Source organism: Scyliorhinus canicula, chromosome 10, assembly GCF_902713615.1.
Source record: "Scyliorhinus canicula chromosome 10, sScyCan1.1, whole genome shotgun sequence".
Taxonomy (NCBI): Eukaryota; Metazoa; Chordata; class Chondrichthyes; order Carcharhiniformes; family Scyliorhinidae; genus Scyliorhinus; species Scyliorhinus canicula.
Window position 1 is genome coordinate 191,543,745 of NC_052155.1, and position 21,764 is coordinate 191,565,508.

Sequence of the window (21,764 nt, forward strand, 5' to 3'; positions counted from 1 at the left end):
ATACATGCAGGTTCGAGACTTTGTCAGAAAGGAGATACAGAGTTCCCCGGTAGCATGGCCTCCACATTGCTGGAGGAGGTGCTGAGAACAGGCGGACTGGAGAAGGGGGTAGTATCGGTGGTTTACGGGGCTATTTTGGAAGAGAAGGCACTGCTGGAAGGGATCAAGGTAAAGTGGGAGGAAGAGTTGGGAGAGGGTATGGAGGAGGGGTTGTGGTCTGAGGTGCTCCGGAGAGTGAACGTCTCCACCTCGTGCGCGAGGTTGGGGCTGATACAGCTGAAGGTGGTGTACAGAGCGCACCTCACGAGGGCGAGGATGAGTCGGCTCTTTGAGGTGTTAGAAGATGTGTGTGAACATTGCAGAGGGGGGGGTGCAAACCACGTTCATATGTTTTGGTCTCGTCCACAGCTGGAGAATTACTCAAGGAGGTGTTCAGGGTAATCTCTAAAGTGGTGCACGTGAAACTGGACCCGGGCCCTCGGGAGGCCATATTCGGGGTGTCGGACCAGCCGGGGTTGGAAACGGGCGGGGAGGCAGATGTTGTAGCCTTCGCCTCGTTGATCGCCCGAAGATGGATCCTGTTGGGATGGAGATAAAACTCTCCACCCTGTGCCCTGGCGTGGCAGGGGGACCTGCTGGAATTCTTGACTCTTGAGATGGTGAAGTTTGAACTGAGGGTAAGGATGGAGGGGTTCTACAATTCATGGGCGTTATTCATTATGCACTTTCGAGAATTTGATTACATTGAACAATAGGGGTGGGGGGCTGGGAGGGTTGGGGGGAGGGGCACTGACTGTATATATTAATGGTGACTGCGGGATTCCTGATTCCTTTTTGTTATTTGTTTATGTGAACATGCGGGCTAATGTTTGGGGGTTTGGTGGGAGGATGGGGTTGTTGTTATTGATATGGGGATTGACATTACATTCGTTACTGATTATTGTTTATTGTTGGATGTAAATTTGGGAGAAAATTTGAAAAAGGAGGAGAATAAAAATATATATTTTTTAAGTTTTGCGAAGTGCAGTTTGGGAAGAATATATTGGCTTTGGAGGGAGGGATAGGTATAAATGTGGAGTTGAGATTACAGTCAGGTCAGCTGCTTGATGAATAAGGGGATCGGGGTTATGGGGGGAAGGTAGGAGAATGGGGATGAGAAACATATCAGCCATGATTGAATGGCAGAGCAGACTCGATGGCTCGATGCCTAATTCTGCTCCTATGTTAATGATCCTCCCTAACTCACACCTCATAAAGTCCACGTTGTCCCAATTTGGGACATACACATTCACCAAGACCACCGGCATCCCCTCCAACTCCCACCCACCAGCACATACCTACTCCCCGGGTCAGCCACAATGCTCCACACCTCAACAGCCACTCTCGTATTAACCAACATCGCCATGTCCCTCGTCTTCTTATCCAGAATGTATAAATGACCTAACAGCACGTCTTTCGGGACTTGTGGGAGAAAACCGGAGGACCCGGAGGAAATCCACGCAGACACGGGAAGAACGTACAGACAGTGATCCAAGCCGGGAATCAAACCTGGGTCCCTGGAACTGGGGGGTTGGGTCCTGGGCACCAGGGGTTATTCACTGCATTCGTGGCTGATGATGCCTATCCAGAGGCCACAGACTGACACAGAGACCCGTTACAAAGAAAGCCATGCAGCAACCAGGAGCGCGATCAAGCGGGGCTTTGGCCTCCTGAAGATGTGGTTCAGGTGCCAGGACTGCACTGGAGGGGCCAGAAGCCAACTGGAATGGTCACTTACAACAAAAAACGTACTTTCGCAAAGCCTAAAGGGAAATGTGGACAATGTAAGGTTCAGGCAGGCAGAGCCTGAATGTATATATGTGAGCGAAGAATCCAGACAGCACAAAACCCCCAAGTGATTAGCATTTTGATGGCCCAGCTCCGTAAGACAAAGGATTGTTACTCAGGTAACTGATACAAGTCCAGACATTTCACTCCCTTTACTCAGGAAGCATAAACAGCAAGGTCAATGACCGCTTAGGACACGCCCAGCTATCAAGGCACCGCCCCTTTATTGGCTCAGATCGGGAACTGCCCAATTAATGGGATCCAAACCTAAGGACCGCCCAAAAGAGCGCAAAACTCCCCAAGGATAAAGAGAGACACCGCCATGTGTTCGACCTCTTTCGGACCTGGTGCTCCGGCAGCATCCACCTCCAAGTGCAGCAAGTTCAAGTTCAAAGCCCGCTACCAGACGGATAAACCCAGCTGAGACGCAGTTACTTCTCCAGGCCCAGTAAATCCAGATTCGAACAAAGACCACTGTTCTTCTGATCTAAGCCGGATGCCTGAAGTTAAGTACAGGCTGTCATAGTTGTTAGGTGTAATTTAGCTCGTAGTGTTTATGTTGCATGTGTTAGTTAATCTTGTGTGTAAATAAAGTACCATTGATCTTGAACTAACTAACTGGTTGTTTGGCTCTTTGATTGATACCCGGTTGAACCTTGTGGCGGTATCATTTGATACCTGGCGACTCTGAAAGCAATATAATATCGATATCTAAATAAATAAGGGCAACGTTATTGTCTGCCATATTTATAGCAGGTAAAAAAGGCAACAGTTATTGGTGCCATCTGACAGGACTCGACCCAGAAGTGATTCTGTCACTCCGAGAGAACCCACAAAACGTTTGAATTAGAAACAAAATTGGAAAAGTAAAAGAAACCACAAGCGTAAGACCAGTATCGCTCAAACCTCCAACATTCGGATGTGTGTAATTTGTACTAACAAGAGATATAAGGTAACCTTGACAGATTTTGTTGCGTGAAACTTTCAGGAGTTGTGTGAACCGGAAAATAGCTTAAGCCGTACACACTGTTTGCACCACCGCTTTATTACCCCCGTCCCAAATCCACGGTAGAGAGACAGAAATTACGGTAGAAATGGCAATGAAGGCAATGGAACGTCTGATGCACCCACAAGAACCTGAGGTTGCAGCGACCAACAGAGCAGAACAGTGTCCCATATGGGAAGAGGAAATTAGGAAGTACCTAAAGGGGAAAGGATGGCCCCTATTGTCTGAGTTTTGTGCAAATGAAGAGACAGGTCCTGGTAGTATAGGACAAACTTGGTGGGATAACCTGACCGAGATCCATAAGAAGGATCTAAGTAGAGTTCGTAAGCTGATGGCAATCGTGTCCTGTTTGGCACAATTGCGAGGCACAGAGGAGGTCGTGAGGACACTCCTCAGGCAGCTTGAGGAGAAAGAGAAGAGTAGTAAGGGAAATGTTCGCGAGTGTGAGAAAGTAAACGAGCAACTCCGAGAGCAGCTAGCAGCGAAAGACAAGGAGATGGCTGATGTCAAACGGGCACACCAATCTTGTCTCGCTCACCTAAGTAGCTTTCAGATTCAATATGATAAGGCCGACCAGGACACGCAACGTGCGGTTTTGGTAAGAGAGGAAACAGAACACCAAGCAGAACAATTGAAAAAACAATGTGTGGACTTAAAGGCGGCCCTACAAGCACTCCACAGTTCCACCACAGAATAAGAGGCAGAGTTCAGTAGACCATGCCAAGTACCGGCAGCAAATTGCAAGATTGCAATCACTGCTCTTAGTTCAGAATGGGTTCAGAGATACCTTTGGCCCAAACTTAGATGAGGAAGATGGCCCCGATTGGCAGGAACTTAATGAAATGGCCCACCGATATGTGAACGAAACAGAAAGTCAGAATAGAGCCCCCCAGGCCCTGAAAAGGAAAGCACCCGCACCACCGACTGCACAGGCAGCACACAGCCCACTGAATCCCATCACCACGCAGCGCAGAGTCCCGACAGAAGACCAACCCGATTTCCTGTACACAACCCCACTAACCATCACCCAGTTAAGGGATGCCCGAGATAAAATAGAAACCTTTCACCCCACATCAGACCTACACTACTTTTTTGAGCGAGTTAGGCAACAGACCGTCATTTATGATCTGGACGAGCAGGAAGAAGTAAAACTCATAGTAATGAGCCTTGACACGTCTGTTAATTCAGCCCTTCCCACCCACAATATGTAGGAGGAGGTAGCCTCCACGATATGAAAACAGCCATCCAAGATGCAATTGGCTAATAGAGGAGATCCAGTAGAAGGGCTCAACCGATGCACGCAGAAAAAAGGAGGGCATTCACCAGCATTTGCTGGACGCCCCTGGAAACACTTCACCACAGTATTCGGTGATTTTACCCACACCCATTTATCTGCGGACAATACGGCCAAATGGACCCGTATTTTAGTCTCCCACGCCACAGAGGCAGGACAAAAGGCATATGCGAATTATGACCCCTCAAACCTGGCACATAATGAAGTGTGGAGACTGAAGAGACTGTCTCGAGCTTGGGAACAATCCCTACACAAAAAGACAGAGCAGGAGAAAGTAGGCCCCGTAAGGACACACCAAGACCCGCCTGGGTAAATGAAGGTAGAAACAACACGCAGCACCCTAAAACACAGGGATGCTACAATTGTGGGCGCGAGGGACATTACGCCCGAGAATGCAATGCCCCCAGAAACAGCAACGGAATCAGCCCACAAATGACCCTCCTAGGAGCAATGCCAGACCTATCCACAGCGTTAGACAGACAATTTGGCCATAAATGGCACCGATTGATGGTGTTCGGACTCCCCAACTTGGGTCTGCGACAGACTTTGGGAGAAGTCTGGAAGACCTGTAGTTGCAGGCACAGTCCGGGGACACCTCGTAGAGTTCCTTTGGGACACAGGAGGGTCTCCAACCATAGAACATAGAACATAGAACAGTACAGCACAGAACAGGCCCTTCGGCCCTCAATGTTGTGCCGAGCCATGATCACCCTACTCAAACCCACGTATCCACCCTATACCCGTAACCCAAGAACCCCCCCCCCCTTAACCTTACTTTTTTTTAGGACACTACGGGCAATTTAGCATGGCCAATCCACCTAACCCACACATCTTTGGACTGTGGGAGGAAACCGGAGCACCCGGAGGAAACCCACGCACACACGGGGAGGACATGCAGACTCCACACAGACAGTGACCCAGCCGGGAATCAAACCTGGGACCCTGGAGCTGTGAAGCATTTATGCTAACCACCATGCTACCCTGCTACCCTGCTAACCATGTTAAACTACTCCGCGATGTACCAGCGAGAAATATGGCCCACGACAGACTCTTAGTGGATTTACAGGACACCTCCAGCAGGGACACATTACAGCCCCTGTGGATGTCCAGATCGGTAACATTAAAAACAAGCACTCAGTCCTTTTGGTAGATTTACCCCAGACAGCAGAGCACATCTTGGGGATAGATTTTATGAGCTCATACAACCTTTCTTTCGACCCCGTAAATAAATGCATGTGGAAAATGGCTGGAGCTGCACAAGCCCCCGCCACGCTCACAGTAGGAGACGACGAACACAGGATTAGCTCAGTGGTAGAGTATTGGTTTGATCCACAAACCATTACCACGGACAAAACAGTTAGAGAAGTCTTGAAGAGACATAAAGCATCTTTTGCCCAGCACAAGCATGATTGCGGTAAAATGCCAGGAATGGTCACCATGACAGGTCCCGATCCTAAGCCCCAGAAACAATATGGTTTTCCACAGCAAACCGAGGGAGAGATAGCTAAAGTAATCCAAAATTTATTGGATTAAGGTGTAATTCGGCCCGTAGCCTCAACAAACAATGCCCCGATGTGGCCCATAAGAAAACCAGATGGTTCATGGCGACTGACCATCGATTATAGAGAATTAAACAAAGTAACTCCGTTAGCAGCACACACCATTGCCACGAGTCCCCAGACCATGTTAAAGCAGGGACTGCAGTCAAACATTTTCACGGTTCTGGACATTAGCAATGACTTTTGGTCCATTCCATTGGACAAAACATGCCAGTATAAATTTGCGTTCACCTTCCAAGTACACGTGGACGTGCCTTCCACAAGGCTTCCACAACTACCCCTCCATTTTTCACAGACAATTGGCGAATGGATTATCAAAAGTTTCCCGACCCGAATGCCTCATTCAGTAAGTGGACGACTTGCTCCTATAGACTGACACCAAGGAAGAGCACATTTCGCTTCTTTCAGAACTATTAGGTCTCCTAAAAGAAATTGGATGTAAAATCAACCTCAAAAAAAGCCCAAATTCTCCAAGAAAAGGTCACTTATTTAGGTACAGTCATAACGCATGGTAAGCGTGAGATAGAACAAAAACGGATCGATTCAATTGTAAAATTGCCCTTGGCCCAAAATGTTACAGCACTCCGTCATTTTTAGGACTAGTCGGTTACTGCAGGAACCATATAGATGGTTTCGCCACAAAAGCAGCCCCACTTTCCGAGCTCCTTAAGAGACAGGCCCCAGGGAAATGACTTCCACAGCACACGGATGCAGTAAATGCATTGAAATGCACCCTAAGTACAGCCCCCGCTTTACAGGCACCAGACCTACACTCCCCATACGCGATAGAGGTAGCAATCACCGACCAAACCCTTTCGGCCGTACTCCTGCAGGAAAGGCACGTCGTCTAGGACCTGTAGCCTATGTTTCACGAGTTTTAGATCCGGCAGAGCAAAGATTTTCAACCTGCGAAAGGCACTTGCTCGCAGTTTTTTGGGCTGTTCAGTACTTTGTGTACATAACAGGACTCAACCCCATAACCATTCTGACCGAGCACACCCTGACACAGCTATTGTTAGACGGTAGGCTAAAGGACGGTACAGTCTTTGTCCTCTTTACGGTAATGTCGCGTCCTTGTAGGAGTAGGGTCCAGCGCTGGATCCTACTCCCAACAAGGACGCGACATTACCGTAAAGAGGACAAAGACTCACACGTTTCTGGCCGATAATTTACAATATGCAGGAACCCCATGAGTGTGAAATCATTGCAGCCAAACACAACACAGACCCTTGATTTCAAAATCGATGCCGACAAAGACAGACATCCGACCACAGACAACCCAGCCAACAGATAATTTGCTAAAAATTTATGTAGAAGGCTCCTCCACAATTCTAAATGGGAAAAGGATGACAGGATTTGGCATATATGTAGAGGACGCGCAAGGACGCGCTTTAGAGGAAATTTCGTTAAAGTTACCAGGACATTTAGGTTCGCAGGCAGCCGAGTTAGCAGCCATCGCTTACATTGGCCAGCACCCCGATTCAGCCGAGTTAGCAGCCATTGCTTACATTGGCCAGCACCCCGATTCAGCCGAGTTAGCAGCCATCGCTTACATTGTGCAGCACCCCGATTCAGCCGAGTTAGCAGCCATCGCTTACATTGTGCAGCATCCCGATTCGTTCCTGCCCCAGCAGACATATATTCGGACAGTTTGTATGTTTGCAACACCTTGACAGAATTCCTGGCCCTGTGGGAATCTAGAGGATTTCTACCCGCCAACGGAAAACTCCTACCCTCAGCTCCATTATTGAAACACATTCTCAAAGAAGCTAAAGGTCGCAAATATGGAATCATAAAAGTTAGAAGCCACCATCATTCCTCTCCACCCGGTAACGTGAAAGCAGATGCCCTAGTGAAAGCAGGCTCACTTTTGGCAACCCCCGAGAGTTCCCCAGTACACGCGGTCCAGATCTCACAGACCAATATTCAAGATTTCATGCTTAAAGAAATTTTAAAAGGAGACTTCCCAGCTCCCCATGATAGGTTCAAAGACACTTGGGGGTGCGGGATTTTGTACGTAGACAGGTCCTGTCCTTTCCACGCCTCCCACCAAGGGGGATCCAGGGCAGGGTAGTTTCCAGGGGTGAGGTAGGAGAGGCGAGAGTCTCGGATATTTATAAGGTGCTTATGGGAGCGGAGGACACAGGGACCGAGGAACTGAAACCGAAGTGGGAGGAGGAGCTTGGTGGGGAGTTGGAGGGAGGCGTATGGGTAGACGCTCTGGGGAGGGTAAATGCAACCGCAACATGTGCCAGGCTCGGCCTGATTCAGTTCAAGGTAGCTCACCGGGCCCACATGACGGTGGCCCGGATGAGCAAATTCTTTGGGCTGGAGGACAAGTGTGCTAGATGTGGGGGAGAACCAGCGAACCATGTCCACATGTTCTGGGCGTGTCCAAAACTCAGGGGATACTGGCAGGGATTTGCGGACGTCATATCCCGGGTACTGAAAACAAGGGTGGCGATGAGTCCAGAGGTGGTGATTTTTGGGGTGTCGGAAGACCTGGGAGTCCAGGAGGGGATAGAGGCCAACGTTGTGGCCTTTGCTTCCCTGATAGCCCGGCGACGAATACTGTTGGCCTGGAGGGACTCAAAGCCCCCAAAGCAAAGGCTGTCGGACATGGCAAGCTTTCTCGGCTTGAAAAAAGTCAAGTTCGCCTTACAAGGATCACTATTGGGGTTTGCCCGGAGGTGGAGGTGGCAACCATTCATCGACTTCTTCGCGGGGAGCTAATCGGCAGCGGGGGTGGGGGGGTTGTAGAATAGTGTAGAGTAGGGGGGGAAGAATAGGCGGGTCTATTTGCGAGAGAGGAACTGTTATTTGCACTATGTTTTTTGTAATTGGTATCTGCACACTAATGTATATTGTTACTGTTTACAATGCCAAAAATACCTCAATAAAATTGTCTGTTAAAAAAAACAGTACACAAGGGAATCATATTAAAGCATGGTATTCATGTGGTCCCCACCCAGGACAGGAACCAGATTATTTGCCAATTCCATGATGGACATGGACACCAAGGGATAGAATCCACCCTTGCCCACCTCAGACCTCTCTGCTGGTGGCCCGATTTAAAAACTGACATAACCCACCACATTGAAAATTGTTTAATTTGTGCTCAGAACAACCCAGACAGATAAGCAAAGAAAGGTCAGCTAAGACACACCTGCTCCGTTAATGGCCCACGGACAAACTTGCAGTTAGATTATATTGGTCCCCATCCCACCTGCAGAAATGGATTTAAATATGCGTTGGTCGTGATCGACATCGTCATAAAATAGGTGGAAGCATTTCCTTCCAGAACAAACATGGCTAAAGTGACAGCAAAAATTCGAACCCAGCAAATTTTCACCAGATGGGGACTCCCCCGTAGTATTGAGTCGGACCACGGTTCGCACTTCACAGAAAGAGTAATGAAAAACATAGGGCGAGATTCTCCGCACCCGCGGAAAATCGTAAAACCGTCGTAAAAATCAGGCGCGTTTTACGACGGTCGCGAAGGCTCCATTTCCCGACGTATTCACTTCCGGGAAATGGGCTAGTAACGCGGCCGCGTCAATCACGTGCGTGATGACGACAGAACGCGGCGACGACACGATCACGCCCACGTGACGCCGTAAAAAGGCGCGGGCGACCACAGAATCTGTCGGTCAGGATGTCGGAGCCGAGGAGAGCTGCTCCTCGGTTTATGGAGGCTGACGTAGAGGTGCTGCTCGATGCCGTTGAGCAGAGGAGGGGCATCATCCGCCCGCGGAGAGGGCATCGCCAACCTGCCAGCGCGGTACGCCAGGCCTGGCGTGAGGTGGGTGCTGCCGTTAGTGCTGTGGGGCAGGCCCCTCGCTCAGCTGAGCAGTCCCGGAAGAAGCTTCACGACCTCACCAGGGCTGCCAGGGTAAGTGCCAAGAAGGTGCCCCCTGGTCACAACCATCCATCCCCCTTAACTTAATCACCCACCTCCCCCCCCCCCTGGCACAGGGGGGGGGGGGGGTGGAGGGGGATTAGGGCAGAGTTATTTGAGGATGGTTCACAAAGTTGTCACAGACCCAGCGCTCTGGCCCCGAGGAGAGATGCAATCGTCTTATGACAACTTGACCCCCCAAACTGTGCCAGTATCTGAACGGACTGCTGATACCTGCCCTATTGTAATGATCTACCTATGCCCCCTCCCCCAACAGGCCAAGTCCGCTCACAACCACCGTGAGCGGCACAAGACTGGAGGGGGTTCGCCCAACCTGCACTCCCTCAGCACCTTGGAACAGAGGGCCCTGGACCTTGTTGGGGGGTCTGCTACCCGGGATATCGCGCTATGCGAGGTTGGCGGATCTGCAGCAAGTGAGACAACCCTGCATGACAAACACCCCCCCCCCCCCCACCACCCTCCCCCATCCTCTGTCCCTTCACACACCCTGCCCACTGGGATACCTCCCCCATCCTCTGTCCCTTCACACACCCTGCCCACTGGGATACCTCCCCCATCCTCTGTCCCTTCACACCCTGCCCACTGGGACCGTCCAGCGGCCTGCCGAGCAAATCTAAATAACCCGTCTCATTCTCTTCCCTAGGACGTGATGCCGAACGACCAGGGCCGTCTGGCTGCAGACGGAGACAGGAATCTGCCGCCACCTCACCCGGGGCCGCACGACAGAGGGTGCCCGATCAGCGGGCAGCCCTATCCGCCCCAACCCAATCTGCGGATCAGGACGCCCAGAGGGTTGCGAGACCACAACCCCCGGAAATGGCCAGGGACAACCCTCCTGTCGCTGAGCAGCCCCACACCCTGGAGGAGGGCCTAAACACTGAAAACCTCGGGCTTGCGGCACTGCTTTCTCCCACCACATCCATCATCCCAGAGATACACACCCCGGCGGGCCTATTTAGTGATGAGTCTCCTGGGGCACAGTCTGGTTGGCACATCACAGCTGAGCAGGTACAGCAGGTGGAGGTCGGAGCAACAGAGGGCCCGGACTCGCGGAGGCCAGACCAGGCCCAGGATGCAGCTGGCTCCCAGACGTTTTCAGAGTTCCTGGAGTTTCTCAACCCACCCGCACAGCCGATGCCTCACGAAACCCAGGGAAACAATGACGGGAAGAGGGCTGCCTTCCTGGCTCTGCAGACGCTGTTAGAGGAGTCGAACCGCGTCCAAGAGCAGGGAGTGGTGCCGCTCATGGCAGAGACCCAGTCCGACACCGCACGGATGGCATCCGCGGTGGAGGCAATGGGTCAGGTTATGCAAGGCGTTGGGGTTAATGTGCACGCGTCATCCTCGGCCCTGGACAGGGTTGCCCTCTCACAGGCAGCAATGTGCCAGAGCCAAACCGACATTGCCGGCGCCCTGCGGGCCATGGCCGAGTCTCAGCAGGTCATTGGCCAGTCGCAGCAGTCAGTCGCCGAGAGCATCAACCGCCTGACACACGTGCTGGATGGCGTCGTGCACTCACAGGTTGAGATCGCACAGTCCCTGGCGGGAATGTCTAACTCCCTGGACTCCGTCTCTGCAAACCTTCGGATCCTGGTGGATACCGTTGCAGGCCTCCAGGTCTGGCAGCGCCAGGTGTCGGTGGGGCGACGGGGCACCTCCCCGCTCGCACCTCTGTCCCAAAGTGAGGCCCGGGGGCCACCGGGCTCCCCGAGGGAGGAGGAGGTTTCGGGGTCCGTCCCATTAAGGCCATCACGGGACGTCCCGGAATTCTCGGCCTCCCCCCGTCCCATCCCTGGTGCATCGGGTGGGCAGCAGGCAGAGCAGGGTGGCACAATGTCACCCGAGATGCCCGCAGAGCAGCCTGGCCCATCAAGGCCGGGTCGCCCCAGGAAACGCTTAGCCAAGGAGAAACGAGTCGAGGGGGGCGATTCGCAGCAATCCTCCTCCACTCCTGCTGTATCATCTGGGGATTCACGTAGACGTAGTGGTAGGGCCCGTAAGGCAACTAAGATAGACACTGAGTAAGTTGGCACGGGTGAAGGGCACAGTTTAGTTGTAGGGGCTAGGGCACCTGTAAATAATTGTTAACATTAAACGCACTGTTCCACCTTACTTGTAATACCGTGTGATTGTTCCACAGCCACAGGAATCGTGATGGTGACCGAGTGTTGCTGGGGTTGACGAGCGGTGAAACTTCGGTGCCGGGTGTTCAGTCTCTCCCCCCCCCCCTCCCACAGCTAGCCCACGCGGGCACATGATGGAGTGTCAGTGACGATCTCAGCGGCCACCAAGGTGGATGGTTCAGCTATTGCCATGTGTCAGACTCTCTCTAACGATTCTGAGCTCACAGCTCTGCGCAGAGCGGGCTGTCATCATTCCACATGGCACTGATCACACCCACTGACACAGCCATCGATGTTGTGCCATACCGTCTGGACCCAGTGGTAAGGGTGATGTCTAAGTGGAGCAGTGTACACTGAGAGGGGGTTGGGGGGGGGGGGGGGGGGGGGGGGGTGTGGGGGTGGCAGTTGTGTGTTGACCCTCTGCATGACTAGCGATGCAGGTGGTGGTTTGGTGTTCAGCGGGGACGTCACATGCGATGCGTGAACCGTGCTGCCACCAAGGCGTCGCGTGCCCGCCGTCCTCGCCGGGTCTGTCGTGCCGCCTCCTGGACATCACCAGCACCTGGGTCGTGTCTGCGTGCTGCGCCTGTCACTCCGCCAGCCTCCTCCTCTCCTCCCTCTCCTCCTCCTCCTCCTCCTCCCTCTCCTCCTCCTCCTCCTCCTCCCTCTCTTCCTCCTCCTCCTCCCTCTCCTCCTCCTCCTCCTCCTCTGTGCTGGCACCACTGCCACTAGCTTCTCTCTCCGCCTCCTGCAGCAGGTCATCTCCCCTCTGCATCGCTATGTTGTGCAGCGCACAGCAGACCACTACAATGCGAGCGACCCTGTCGGCCTGGTACTGCAGGGCCCCTCCGGAGCGGTCCAGGCACCTGAATCTCATCTTCAGGAGGCCAAGGCAGCGCTCCACCACACCCCTGGTCGCTGCATGGGCATCGTTGTATCGGGTTTCCGCATTGGTCTGAGGCCTCCGTATAGGCATCATCAGCCAAGACCTCAGCGGATAACCCCTGTCACCTAGCAACCAGCCCCTCAGCCGGGGGGGACGTCCCTCAAACATCGCAGGGATGAACGACTGCGCCAGTATGTAGGAGTCATGCACACTCCCTGGGAACCTTGCACAGATATTCATGATCCTCATGTGGGGGTCGCATACCACCTGGCTATTCATGGAGTATGTCCCCCTCCTGTTTGTGAACACCTCCCTGTCCCCTGCAGGCGGGCGCATGGGGACGTGAACACAATCGATTGCCCCCTGCACCCTCGGTGTCCCGGCCACGCTGGCAAATCCACGAGCTCGTGAGTCTTGACTTGCTTGATCCTCGGGAAAGGTGATGTAGCGATCGGCGATGGCATAGAGGGCGTCGGTCACATCCCGGAAGCACCTGTGGACCGATGACTGGGAGATCCCGGAGAGGTCCCCGCTCGGAGACTGGATGGAGCCGGTCGCATAGAAGTTAAGAGCGACCGTCACCTTGATGGCAACCGGGATCGCGTGTCCTCCCCCCCGTTCCACGTGGGGCGAGGTGCGCCACGAGGTGACAGATATGTATCACCGTCTGCCTACTCAGCCGGAGTCTCCTCCTGCAGGTGATGTCCGTCATTGTTAGGAAAGAGACCCGGACACGGTACACCCTCGGCCTTGGTCGTCGCCTCTGGTGCCGTGGCTGCACCCTCACTCTCTCCTCCTCCCCCTCCTCCTCCTCCCCCTCCTCCTCCTCCTCCTCCTCCCCATGCTGCTCGACGACTGGCGACTCCTCGGCCCTTCCCTCTGCTGCTGCAGCTGGCCCTGCAGCCACTGCGGGTTGTGGGTGTGGATGCTGCTGCATCTCCAAATCCAGTAGAGCGGCCCCAACCACTGCGCAGAACATAGCCGTTCTGTTCACAGACATTGTGCTAACCTACAGAAGGGTGGTGGGGGCAGAGAAACGGGACATGTTAGACGGAGGTTAGTCAACACCTCGGCAGCCGCCTGCCACGGGATACCAGTGTGTCCCGGTGGCCTGGTCGCGCTGCTGACACGCGGTCAGCCTAACCCCTGGTCACTTTCTGCATCCAACGGCCAGTAAACTATGTCCTCCTCACCGGTGCGTCAGTGGCCTGTGGCCGGAAGCCACAGGGGAACCAGCGGCCGTGTCCTCGTCACCTGCACACCATGGCATGGTGGCAGACATTTTGTTACGGGGTTGGACGGCTCACTCTCTACCTAACCCCCCCCCCTCCGTCTCTCCCACTGCCCCCTCCGTCTCCCCCACTGCCCCCTCCGTCTCCCCCACTGCCCCCTCCGTCTCCCCCACTGCCCCCTCCGTCTCCCCCACTGCCCCCTCCGTCTCCCCCACTGCCTCCCCCGTCTCACCCACTGCCCCCCTCCGTCTCCCCCACTGCCCCCTCCGTCTCCCCCACTGACCCCTCCGTCTCCCCCACTGACCCCTCCGTCTCACCCACTGCCTCCCCGTCTCCCCCACTCCCCCCTCCGTCTCCCCCACTGCCCCCTCCGTCTCCCCCACTGCCCCCTCCGTCTCCCCCACTGACCCCTCCGTCTCCCCCACTGACCCCTCCGTCTCACCCACTGCCCCCTCCGTCTCCCCCACTCCCCCCTCCGTCTCCCCCACTCCCCCCTCCGTCTCCCCCACTCCCCCCTCCATCTCCCCCCCTCCGTCTCACCCACTGCCCCCTCCGTCTCCCCCACTCCCCCCTCCGTCTCCCCCACTCCCCCCTCCGTCTCCCCCACTCCCCCCTCCATCTCCCCCCTCCGTCTCACCCACTGCCCCCTCCGTCTCCCCCACTCCCCCCTCCGTCTCCCCCACTGCCCCCTCCGTCTCCCCCACTGCCTCCCCCATCTCCCCCACTGCCCCCCTCCGTCTCCCCCACTGCCCCCTCCGTCTCCCCCACTGCCCCCTCCGTCTCCCCCACTGCCCCCTCCGTCTCCCCCACTCCCCCCTCCGTCTCCCCCACTCCCCCCTCCGTCTCACCCACTGCCCCCTCCGTCTCACCCACTGCCTCCCCCGTCTCCCCCACTGCCCCCCTCCGTCTCCCCCACTGCCCCCTCCGTCTCCCCCACTGCCCCCTCCGTCTCCCCCACTGACCCCTCCGTCTCCCCCACTCCCCCCTCCGTCTCCCCCACTCCCCCCTCCGTCTCACCCACTGCCCCCTCCGTCTCACCCACTGCCCCCTCCGTCTCCCCCACTGCCTCCCCCACTGCCCCCTCCGTCTCCCCCACTGCCCCCTCTGTCTCCCCCACTGCCCCCTCCGTCTCCCCCACTGACCCCTCCGTCTCTCCCACTGGCCCCTCCGTCTCACCCACTGCCCCTCCGTCTCCCCCACTCCCCCCTCCGTCTCCCCCACTCCCCCCTCCGTCTCCCCCACTCCCCCCCTCCATCTCCCCCCCTCCGTCTCCCCCACTGCCCCTCCGTCTCCCCCACTCCCCCCTCCGTCTCCCCCACTCCCCCCTCCATCTCCCCCACTCCCCCCTCCATCTCCCCCCTCCGTCTCACCCACTGCCCCCCTCCGTCTCCCCCACTCCCCCCTCCGTCTCCCCCACTGCCCCCTCCGTCTCCCCCACTGCCTCCCCCATCTCCCCCACTGCCCCCCTCCGTCTCCCCCACTGCCCCCCCGTCTCCCCCACTGCCCCCTCCGTCTCCCCCACTCCCCCCTCCGTCTCCCCCACTCCCCCCTCCGTCTCAACCCACTGCCCCCCTCCGTCTCACCCACTGCCTCCCCCGTCTCCCCCACTTCCCCCCTCCGTCTCCCCCACTGCCCCCTCCGTCTCCCCCACTGCCCCCTCCGTCTCCCCCACTGACCCCTCCGTCTCCCCCACTCCCCCCTCCGTCTCCCCCCACTGACCCCTCCGTCTCCCCCACTCCCCCCTCCGTCCTCCCCCACTCCCCCCTCCGTCTCACCCACTGCCCCCTCCGTCTCACCCACTGCCCCCTCCGTCTCCCCCACTGACCCCTCCGTCTCCCCCACTCCCCCCTCCGTCTCCCCCACCTCCCCCCTCCGTCTCACCCACTGCCCCCTCCGTCTCACCCACTGCCCCCTCCGTCTCCCCCCACTGCCTCCCCCACTGCCCCCTCCGTCTCCCCCACTGCCCCCCTCCGTCTCCCCCACTGCCCCCTCCGTCTCCCCCACTGCCTCCCCCGTCTCCCCCACTGCCTCCCCGTCTCCCCCACTGCCCCCTCCGTCTCCCCCACTGCCCCCTCCGTCTCCCCCACTGCCCCCCTCCGTCCTCCCCCACTCCCCCCCTCCGTCTCCCCCACTGCCCCCTCCGTCTCCCCCACTGCCTCCCCCGTCTCCCCCACTGCCCCCGCTCTGGACCCCCCCTCCCGTTCTCAGGGATGCCTTCCCCGTTGTGGACAGACTCGAGCGGTGCGCTGAGCGGTGGGCTGAGCGGTGCGCTGAGCTGTGGGTGGGCTGAGCGGTGCGCTGAGCAGTGGGCTGAGCGGTGGGTGGGCTGAGCGGTGCGCTGAGCGGTGCCCTGAGCGGTGGGCTGAGCGTGCGCTGATCGGTGGGCTGAGCTGTGGGTGGGCTGAGCGGTGCGCTGGAGCGTGGGCTGAGGCGTGTGGGCTGAGCGGGTGGCTGAACGGTGGGCTGAGCGGTGGGCTGAAGCGGTGGGCTGAGCGGTGCCCTGAGCGGTGGGCTGAGCGGTGGGCTGAGCGGTGGACTGAGCGGTGGGCTGAGCGGTGGGCTGAGCGGTGGGCTGAGCGGTGGGCTGAGCGGTGGGCTGAGCGGTGGGCTGAGCGGTGGGCTGAGCGGTGCGCTGAGCGGTGGGTGGGCTGAGCGGTGCGCTGAGCGGTGGGCTGAGCGGTGGGCTGAGCGGTGCCCTGAGCGGTGGGCTGAGCGGTGGGCTGAGCGGTGGACTGAGCGGTGGGCTGAGCGGTGGGCTGAGCGGTGGGCTGAGCGGTGGGCTGAGCGGTGGGCTGAGCGGTGGGCTGAGCGGTGGGCTGAGCGGTGCGCTGAGCGGTGGGTGGGCTGAGCGGTGCGCTGAGCGGTGGGCTGAGCGGTGGGCTGAGCGGTGGGCTGAGCGGTGGGCTGAGCGGTGGGTGGGCTGAGCGGTGCGCTGAGCGGTGGGCTGAGCGGTGGGCTGAGCGGTGGCCCTGAGCGGTGGGCTGAGCGTGGGCTGAGCGGTGGGTGGGCTTGGGCTGAGCGGTGGGCTGAGCGGTGCCCTGAGCGGTGGGCTGAGCGGTGGGCTGAGCGGTGGACTGAGCGGTGGGCTGAGCGGTGGGCTGAGCGGTGGGCTGAGCGGTGGGCTGAGCGGTGGGCTGAGCTGTTGGTGGGCTGAGCGGTGGGCTGAGCAGTGGGCTGAGCGGTGGGCTGAGCTGTGGGTGGGCTGAGCGGTGGGCTGAGCGGTGGGCTGAGCTGTGGGTGGGCTGAGCGGTGGGCTGAGCGGTGCGCTGAGCAGTGGGCTGAGCGGTGGGCTGAGCGGTGCCCTGAGCGGTGGGCTGAGCGGTGGGCTGAGCGGTGCCCTGAGCGGTGGGCTGAGCAGTGGGCTGAGCGGTGGGCTGAGCGGTCGGTGGGCTGAGCGGTGCCCTGAGCGGTGGGCTGAGCGGTGGGCTGAGCGGTGCGCTGAGCGGTGGGCTGAGCGGTGGGCTGAGCGGTGCGCTGAGCGGTGCGCTGAGCGGTGCGCTGAGCGGTGGGCTGAGCGGTGGGCTGAGCGGTGGGCTGAGCGGTGGGCTGAGCGGTGCGCTAACCTCCTCCAAGCTGTCGTCAGCCAGCACGACTGGTTGACGAACTTAAAAAGCAGGTGTGTTTCACGACGTGCAAACAGGGCGCCATGACGTCGGGACTTCGGCCCATCTGGGCTGGTGAATAGCGGGGGGGGGGCTATCAGTGGCGATTCTGGGCGTGTCGGGGGCGGGAAGGAGGCGTTTGTCGGGAATGGCGACTCCGAGATTTTGCGGGGTTCGGAGAATAGCGGGAGGGCGTCGGAACAGCGTCGCCGTAAAACTTTCCGACGCCCGCTATTCTCCGAACCGTCGTGAGTCCGGAGAATCGCGCCCTAAGAACATAGAACATAGAACAGTACAGCACAGAACAGGCCCTTCGGCCCTCGATGTTGTGCCGAGCCATGATCACCCTACTCAAACCCACGTATCCACCCTATACCCGTAAACCCCCCCCCCCCCCCCTTAACCTTACTTTTTAGGACACTACGGGCAATTATCATGGCCAATCCACCTAACCCGCACATCTTTGGACTGTGGGAGGAAACCGGAGCACCCGGAGGAAACCCACGCACACACGGGGAGGACGTGCAGACTCCACACAGACAGTGACCCAGCCGGGAATCGAACCTGGGACCCTGGAGCTGTGAAGCATTTATGCTAACCACCATGCTACCGTGCTGCCCCAAAACGTTCTGACAATTTTCAGAATTAAACAGAAGTTTCACATTGCCTATCAGCCACAATCCAGTGGCATTGTGGAATGCTTGAACCGAATCCTAAAGGCAACACTTCGGAAGATGGTACAGCAGCACAATGCGACATGTGACACAGTGCTCCCATTCGCACTGATGTTTATTAGAAACACGGTGTGGAGTTCGACAGGATACACCCCCCACACGCTCATGACCGGGCGACACATGAAGGATACCGAGTATTTATTTGGACTTGATTTGGCCAGCCCCACAGTCACCACCCTTACCCACGAAAAAGCGGTCCAACAAATAATGGAAAATATTAAAGCAGCTCAGCTCTGTGCAGCTGTTCGACTGGGCGCTGGGAAAAAGCAGAGTAAGGCCTGCTTTGATAAAACAGTACACCCGATAGAGTATACAGTTGGACAGCAAGTCATGGTCTCCCTGTACAATCCTAGTTCATTCCTGTCCCCCAAATTTGCAGGACCCTACTCAATTTCCGATAAAGTAAGACCCTCAGTTTACAAGATTACGTGTCCAAATGGAAAATCAGGATGGTTCCATGGAAACCAGTTTAAGGTTTATGGAACGCAGTGCAGCCACTCACACATTTCACTGGCAATGGCAGACAACGAAGACCCGCCCACTGGCAACCCAATCCAGCCCTCCCCCAGCCAGGACAGCACGTCCACAGACACGACCTTAACTCCGCCCCCAGAGATGAATTTCAGCCTCACACTTGATTCGGCCGCTAGCGATAGCGACAGCAAAAGCACGACGAACGTCCTTGATATTCCCGACCAATGGAAAAACAGACCAGGCCCTAGTCACTCCAGCCCCAGTGACACCGACCATGATATGTTTGGCCCTTCAGAGACCATTTATTTGCCACTACCAGAACCTGACCCACCACCCGACAATAGCGCCCCCCCCCCCCCCTTGCCCCGACCGCCCTACAGGATAAGAAACAATGGCACCACGACAATTCTTATCGACTGGTAAGAAACTACGAGATGGATCCCACATCAGCCCATGCCACCTTGGCACAGAAACTCCAGTCACGAGTTTGGCAACCGGGAGATGGTGATGACTCAGAGTCTGACTCCCATCATGCTAATCCCTTTACGATCCTTTTCGGAATGGAACCCTGAGGTATCCAAATGATGAGAGAAAGGAAACGATTGAGATTTACGGTGTCCTATTCCCTGATGGAACTTGCCTGCTTTCTTTCTATAGTTTGTTTTTTAATGTTGAATGTTTCTCTCTTGTATGACTTTGTGTGTCGATCTCATGCAAAATTTCTTCATACAGTTATGACTACTCCTTTGGCGCCACATGATAGTTAAAGGAACAAGTTTTTCAAAAGTCCATAAATATTCAAATTCTTACCGTTCTTGTATGGTCACTCAGGCAGTGGACTAACGGCACTGATCCCCGCCCTGCCTGAGGACCCCCTATGTATTTGGTCAGCCAAGCTCAGGTATTGGAGCAACAGCACTGATCACCACCCTACCCGGGGATCCCACCCATTCTTGCCGCGCACCCCATTCGGAAAGTTCTTTTCGGAACTCTTTTACTGTTCTTTTAAAGTGTGGTTTAAAGAATGCACTTTGCCGCAACTTTTGTTTCCTTTCTGGCGACCCTTCACTTGCTAACCCCCACCTGCTATTTACATGTTAAAACACTTTGTTGAAAGGAATTTGCACTTGACGGAGAAATTGTCTGCCCACTCAGCCCATCAAACACAGGCTGCGAGAGGGTTTGCACTGTGACAGAATTGCTTTTCAGATGTCTTGTCTCCTAAATCGTTGGTTTAAAAATAAAATGAGGGAGTCATATATGGTGACGATTCTAAACGGGAAATGGATGTTAAGGACAAACAGACAGACAAACGAGATATTAAACAACAAGATAATAACAGATATTATGTTTGTACCCCCCAGGAAGATACGGAGATACCAGGAGACAGAGGAAGACAAAGACAAAATGAAGACGGACCTGATGACCTGCATCATGATCGTCGCTGGATCACTACAGTTACACGCGCGCTATCAGCCTCTATACCCCTCACCACACAGGCCCTAAACATGACCACCCAACACAATACCCCTCGCCCAGACACTACACCACACATAGAAACAGCCACTAATACCCCCACATGGTGCGATAATATCATAAAGTGGTATTCCCTTTCGTACACGGTAGAAGCCCGATTGATTACAGCAATACTTTGCCGTGTCATCCAGACACTCAGACTTTGGAAATGGCGAAGGAGAGGCTCCCGCCCTCCAGTGTACACACTCAGAGCCTCTTTTCTCGGACTTCAACAGACCCCACACTCTTTTTGAACCCTTTTTCTCCCCAATAAATTCCGCGGTTTTAATAAAATTACTTTCTCTGTAAATTGACTAAGTGTTAAGTAGAAATGTGATGCTGCTGTGGTTTATTTTGTTCTGTAATGTAAGTTCCTTTCGTAATTAGATAGCAGCATAAGTGTAGTTTAGGTAAGGACAGTTAGAGGTTCCCCTTTGTGTAATGAAACTGAAATGTATGATTGAATGTTACAGTGCCCTCTTAAAATTTTTATAGATGTGTGTTGTATTAAGAAAAAACTTAGGCAAATGTAGGATAGAACCTGTCCTTGATTGAGGGTACCTGGCATCCCAGAGAACAGGAGAAGATTCAGTGGTGTGATCCATCACGCTTATCATTTAGGATCAAGAGGACAGATTGTCGCCATCTGGGATGGCCACTTACAACAAGAAACATGGACGTTCGCAAAGCCTAAAGGGAAATGTGGACAATGTAAGATTCAGGCAGGCACAGAGCCTGAATGTATAGAGATAGATAGAGAAATACAGCACAGAACAGGCCCTTCGGCCCACGATGTTGCGCCGAACTTTTGTCCTAGGTTAATCAGAGAATTTTGGACAATTTTTTCACAGGCCAATCCACCCAACCTGCACATCTTTGGACTGTGGGAGGAAACCGGAGTACCCGGAGGAAACCCACGCACACACGTGGAGGATGTGCAGACTCCGCACAGACAGTGACCCAAGTCGAAATCGAACTTGGGACCCTGGAGCTGTGAAGCAATTGTGCTATCCACAATGCTACCGTGCTGCCCTTAAGAAGTTAACCTACACTCCATTATTCTAACCCTAATCCATGTACCTATCCAATAGCCGCTTGAAGGTCCCTAACGTTTCCGACTCAACTACTTCCACAGGCAGTGCATTCCATGCCCCCACTACTCTCTGGGTAAAGAACCTACCTCTGACATCCCCGCTATATCTTCAACCATTTATCTTAAATTTATGTCTCCTTGTAATGGTGTGTTCCACCCGGGGGAAAAGTCTCTGACTGTCTACTCTATCTATTCCCCTAATCATCTTATAAACCTCTATCAAGTCGCCCCTCATCCTTCTTCGTTCTAATGAGAAAAGGCCTAGCACCCTCAACCTTTCCTCATATGACCTACTCTCCATTCCAGGCAACATCCTGGTAAATCTCCTTTGCACCTTTTCCAAAGCTTTCACATCCTTCCTAAAATGAGTGACCAGAACTGCACACAGTACTCCAAATGTGGCCTGACCAAGGTTTTGTAACAGGCTGCATCATCACCTCACGGCTCTTAAATTCAATCCCTCTGCTAATGAACGCTAGCACACCATAGGCCTTCTTCAC

The 21,764-nt window shown here is 55.4% G+C and overlaps 1 protein-coding gene and 1 long non-coding RNA gene across 2 annotated transcripts in view; one reads left to right on the forward strand and one right to left on the reverse strand.

Moving 5' to 3' along the window:
- The window catches only part of LOC119972876 (probable G-protein coupled receptor 141), a 71,273-nt gene that overhangs the window by 48,103 nt on the left and 1,406 nt on the right, over positions 1-21,764 (reverse strand). The gene's annotated exons all lie outside the window — the stretch shown is intronic.
- On the forward strand, positions 597-20,477 carry LOC119972877. The gene is made up of 2 exons (XR_005462167.1): positions 597-677; positions 20,021-20,477. It is a non-coding gene; the product is annotated as an uncharacterized LOC119972877 (long non-coding RNA).